Below are 6,000 nucleotides of genomic sequence, written 5' to 3'. Positions count from 1 at the left end.
TGCAGGATTTCTGGTCCCATTTTGGGAATGGGCGTTATGATTCGAAGACTACGTCCCAAACCGACGTGCGCCACCCTGTTCTGCGATGCCTTCTACGTGTCCTGGGCAACACTATTCAGTGCAAGTCGACCCCGGGTAAGATGCGTCTCTCTGAGTTGGCTCTTCTTTATGTTGGCATTGGTGATTTGACAGATGGTGAGCATTACCGGAATTCCGCGCACGCTACTGATGTCAACATGGGAGCTGTTTTCGCTCATCACTTGGGTTCTTTGCAAGCCAAGCCTTTCTCTGGAGCAGGTACGACGCAGCGCACTGAGTCTGTTGGTAGCTTGCTGACCCCTATCTTCCAGTATTTTCGGATCAGCACGGAGAACAGCACCATTGTCACGACTCGCCGCACTATTGATTTGGATCACCTACGCCACGCTTCCTGGATTAACCACAACAATCAGTGGTCCTTTCGCACTACAGCTGGTTCATACCGGATTCAGGTCCCTGATCGTGCACGCACTGACATAGGCACCACCTGCGCCGCACTTCGTTTCATGCCCGAGAGGAGAGTCTTGATTACTGTGTCTCGCGGTTCTTCTTCTAGAGCTCGTGCTTCCACTTCCGAGGACGATCAGATACCTCGCTCCGCAGACACCACAGTACCTCTCCCTGATCTTCCCACTGAGCCAGAAGTTCCCATGGAGGTTGCTGCTTTCCAGCGGTATGTCATTCAGAGTTTTCAGAGCATCTGGAGTGCCATCGCTATTCTCTCTCGCTGCGGATGTGTTCGCCCTACTCGCCCGCGATCTCGCTCACCCACGCCCTCTGATGATGCTACTACTAGCGATGAGGACTAGTTCCTTTGTCATTCTGGTTCTGTTTTCTTGTCTTATGTTTTTCTTCTCTTTTATTTTCGTTTGTTTGAGTCTGTTGTGTCAGCTACACCTGTTGTGAGACTTTGTTGGATTTATGCATCTATGGGTTGTATTGATACTACTAACTTTTCTCTGAGTGATCTGACAGTGCTAACATAGATGATCGCGACGATTGCTCTCTGCACTATGGTGTCGAGCGACACCATCTTTGGTATCACGCGTCACCGCCCTTGCACTTTCGACCTAAGCTTGTTTTCATCTGAATCTGAGCTGTGTGTTGGTCGACCTAAATGAGTAGTAAGATATTCTAACCCGTTGCATTCTTCTTTCTGACTTTCTCTTTTGTCACCAACTTCGGATTTGATAACACTGGGGACAGTGTTGTTCAAGTCTGGGGGAGGTAGTTGCTGACATTGTGTTTGTTTTTCTTAAGAGTCAGTTGTGTCAAAACGTTTTTGAGTCAAAACTTGTTGGAGATCATGATGCTTTTCCTGGAATTATTGTGCTGACCTTTCATCTAAGTGACCACTGCTGCAGATTCAGTCTACATCCGACTAATGAAAAATCCAAAGGCTGACCAGCTGACTAGAGGCGTCCATGTTTCCAACAGAATCCACTAACCTGAGCTAAGTTCTGAACTTCACTTTTAACTCGTTGATGTGACTGATGCCTTAGAGCTTGATTCCTCGTTCGTACTTGATCAATGAAAGCCTGTGTGAAATTTAATGAAGTGATTTCTCTCCCTTGTGACGAGCTAAGAGAAGGCAAAAAGATTGAGATGATTTTCGCTTAGAAGTGAAGGGCTAGGAATGTTTCCAATGATCCCATTATTTCACTTCTAAGTTGGAATGATCACACAAAGGAAGGAAGTGAGGGGTAGGAATGTTTCCCATGACCCCACTATTCGCTGAAAACCTTTGATACAAGGTAAGGGGACAACTCGGGGACTTGGTGGCAAACACCATCAGTACTCGCAGCTTTATCTTTATCGAGTATGCGCCATAAGAAAAGAGATGATGAATGTGCGAAAGGAATAAGTCTGGGGGAGAGAAAAGGTACCAAAGTTTGTAAGGCTGATTTGTTTGAGTACAGAATGGGAAAGAATCTAGAAGGTTCTGGGCATTGGAATCATCAGTGAGATCCAGCGAAGAGGGTTTATGGACAATGTTGTGGAATTTTGGACTTAATCTGGAAAGCTGTGAATGTCTACGGAGAAGTACATGGTGGTTTGATTTGGAATGATGAAGCAGAAGTTGAGTTGCAGGGTGATCAGTCAAAAGCGATGTTCCAATGAAAGGTTGAGTCTCTGTGTTTTCAAACTTCTTTCTCTTGTTTGGTGTTCTGTTTGCTTGAGGGCAAGCAAATGCTAAGTCTGGGGGAGTTGATATATCATGGTTTTTATGGTTTTTAACCATGGTATATGTCTTATTTATAGAGTCTTTTTAGTGTCTTTCGAGTCTTTTGGAGTCTTTTCAGGTCATAGGTACGTTTGGAGCTTAACTGGAGACTTTGGAGCACTTTGGAGCTTAATCAGGATCAAATTCGTCAAGTATGGATTTTGTGCTTTAGTGACGCTCGACACCATGGAGAGTGACGCGCGACACTTGTCAAAGAAATAAGGAAAAGGGGATTTTGTTTCCTATTTGAAGAAGGAGTTGGGCCCAAACGTTTTCAAGGAAGCCCAAAACGTGTCTTAGAGATATATATATAGGATTTTTATTCCCTTTTTACGGACACATTTTTAGATTCTAGAGAGAGAGATACTCTGAGTTTTCGGCTTTTGCGATTTCTAAGCTTGGGGAGACAAGTCTATACTCTGTTCGTTTAGAGAGAAGATTTCGAACCCCTTTATCTATTTCGATTTATTCTATTGCTTTCTATTCATCATGTTTGTTATTTCAATAACCATGTCTGAGTAGATTACCTGTTAGGTTTAGGGTTAATTAGGGTTTTCTTTGAATGTTTGATTAACTTGCCAGTTAGGGTTCATATCTATTTGTTCTTCACCTTAGGTTGTTCTTAAAGCTAATTCTGGACTGATCACCTAGAACTTAGATCTTAGGTTGCTTAATTGACACGGGAGTGTAATTGAATAACTGGAAAGAACCTGAGTTGAGCAAAGTAACTATTCGCAAAGGAATTTGGTTTAGGAGCTTTGTGAACAAATCGAACTTGTGCATTAAGGCTGGTTTAGATCTGTAGGATTTACAAAGGAATTTGGAATTCTAGGATTTTAACTTAGATAATTCTCACAACGGAAGTTGGTTAATTATAGTTCTGTGTTTCAAGTTCAAGAACCGTGCTTAATAACTGAATTCTGACTTGTTAAGTTGATTTGCATTCATTGATCTCCTGAAAATCACCCTAGACCTATCCTTCATCACATCGAATTTACAATTGTCTTCATTGCTATTCTATTTACTTTTGTCGCAACACTATTTATTTCGCATATCTTGGCTTAGCGTAACTCTATCTACATAAGGTTTATTGAGTGACTTCTTGTCTCTGTGGTTCGACCCCTAGATACTACAACTGCACATCTGTGCTCTTGCAGAGTAGCTTAGGGATTTAACTTTGAGCATATCAGTGGGTTTTGTTATCTATTTGCTATATTTCAATATTTTTGTAAGGTTTTTATCTTCATATAATTTGTTCTTTAACGAATGAAGTAGTAGATCGGTTCTTTAACGAATTAAGTTCGAACTCAATTTTATTTTTAGGTAGCAAGTTGCGTTAACTCGGCTTATATTTGCAAGTGTTGAGAACTTTTCTTATAATGCGAATCTCAAGAGTTCGGCTTTGGGTGCAAGTGTTGGAGCTCGGCGTGGGGAACCCAAGTGAGTTGTATTGTACTGGAAGAGTGATTTGGTCGAACTCTTGTAAGCGCACGATACAAGCTCAAGGTTTTTCTAAGTCGACCCTAAGTGTGCGAGATGAGCTCGGCTTATTGTCCTCGGTGACTTATAATTTTTAGTGCGGGACTGGCCCCGGCTTTCATAATGTGGAGTTTACCATGACACCGTGTGGGTGTTAGCGAGACGGATCTCGGCTTTTTTAGTTCGCATTCATGTGGAATGCTATCGAACAACTGGCCAGGAAGTCGATGTAGATAAAGTAGGACTAAAACATAGACGTTTTCACTTAATAAAATTTTATTGATGTCATATCTGGACTCGGTGACGAGTTACCTACGTACCCTTCGAAAAGAGATCAAGCCATTCGTAGTTCTAAGTACAACAGGTGTCCTCTCCGAACTAAGTAGTTCGGAGGTTTTTTTTTTTAAAGATCGGAATGAACGATCTAATAATATTATCGTTTGAGATGCATTGAATTCCAGGATCTCGGGATCGGGGTTCCGTCTAGCTTCATCAGCTGGTAAACACTGGGCTTAACGACTTTCATGACTTGGTAAGGTCCTTCCCAGTTCGCATCAAGTTTTCCTGCATTCTTCTCTTTGCGAAGTACTAGATCTTCATCTTCGAAGTGACGGCCTTTAACATTTTTATTGTAGTAACGAGCTGCCAGTTGTTGGTAGTTCTGTATCCTGAGTAACGCTCGTTCGCGGTGTTCTTCGACTAAGTATATCGTGTCGAGCATCATGTCCTTGTTAACGTCGGGCTGCTGAGTGAGCATAGTTCAGCGGATACTAGGAACGTTGAGTTTGGCGGGACACATAATATCCGTTCCATACTCGAGAAAAAAAGGTGATTGACCGGTTGAACGTCGCGGCGTAGTTCGGTGAGACCATAAAACACCGTTGAGTTCCTCCGCCCATGTTCCCTTGGTCGTATCAAGCCGCTTTTTCAGACCATCGATAATGGTTTTGTTCGTTGCTTCGGCCTGCCCGTTTTCTTGCGGGTACCTCGGAGTGGAAAAACTTAAGCGTATTTTCCACTTGGTGCAAAACTCGGTGAAGATTATGGAAGTGAACTGAGTGTCATTGTCCGTGACGATCTCATATGGGACACCATATCAGCAGATGATGAACTTCCAGACAAAATTCTTGACGTCGATACCGTGGATCTCGGGATATGCTTTGGTTTCGATCCATTTGGTGAAATAATCGGTAACGACAAGTACCTATTGTTTCTGGCTTGTAGATCGGCGAAAGGGGTTGATAATATCCATTGCCCAGCGCATGAAGGGATATGGTGCGGTGGAAGTCATCAGGAGTTCGGTAGGGAAGTTGATCATCGGGCCGTGGCATTGGCATTTTTTGCAGCGTGCGGTATACTTTTCGCAATCGGAGAGCATAGTTGGCCAGTAATAATCGGCCTTTTTGATCTTGAATGCCAATGAACGAGCGCCGGAGTGATTTCTTACTTCTCCTTTGTGCATTTTCTGCAGAACTTCCATGATATCATTGCCGTGAACACAATTTAAAAGTGTGCCAGATGCATCCCATTGGAGGAGAGTGCCTTTGATGACCACGTATCGAGCTGCTCGAACCTTAAGTCGCCAAGCTGCCCATTTGTCCGCAGGAACCATTCCATCGCCAATGTATCCGACGATTCCAAAGTCCAGTCTACGGGCTCATCGTCGCCTTCAGCTTCGATGTCGATTGGAACGTGTTGTCCTTCAAATTTGTCGTCTGGATTGGATTCGTTGTCACTCTGTTCATTCATATCAACATTGAGATCGGTGACTGCTTCCGTAGTCTTCTTCTTTCTGGTGAGTGGTGGTGCGAGGTTTGGATGAGCCTCGTAGTCGCAGCATCGCGTGATGATGTTGCACACGGGGGCAGGTTCGATACTAGGTCGATCCATTGCCTCATTTGGAATTGTTCACTGATCATATGTAATTGGTATATATACATGACGGCACCAAGGGATACACAAATGATAAAGAAGTAAATACTAAGTATAACTTGAATACTAAAATGTAAATATGAAAAATATTTTGCTATTCTAGGTGGAACAAGGCAATATAGATTTATGTTTTCCTAGATTTCGTAATCCCTACGATAACAAAACTCATTTTGTTAGTATGGAAATTCCAAATCTAGTATACATCTCTCAGAACCGGGATCAGCCTTTGAGAAGTCATCATTTCAAACGGGAATCAAACTCATTGATCATAATATATTGACTATAAAAAGATTGAACAACCAAGTTTTTTCACGCGAAATACCGTT

The sequence above is a fragment of the Eutrema salsugineum genome, unplaced genomic scaffold (genome assembly GCF_000478725.1).
Source record: "Eutrema salsugineum unplaced genomic scaffold, Eutsalg1_0 scaffold_1, whole genome shotgun sequence".
Taxonomy (NCBI): Eukaryota; Viridiplantae; Streptophyta; class Magnoliopsida; order Brassicales; family Brassicaceae; genus Eutrema; species Eutrema salsugineum.
The sequence above is the reverse complement of the archived record's forward strand: the minus strand, read 5'-3'. Positions refer to the sequence as shown.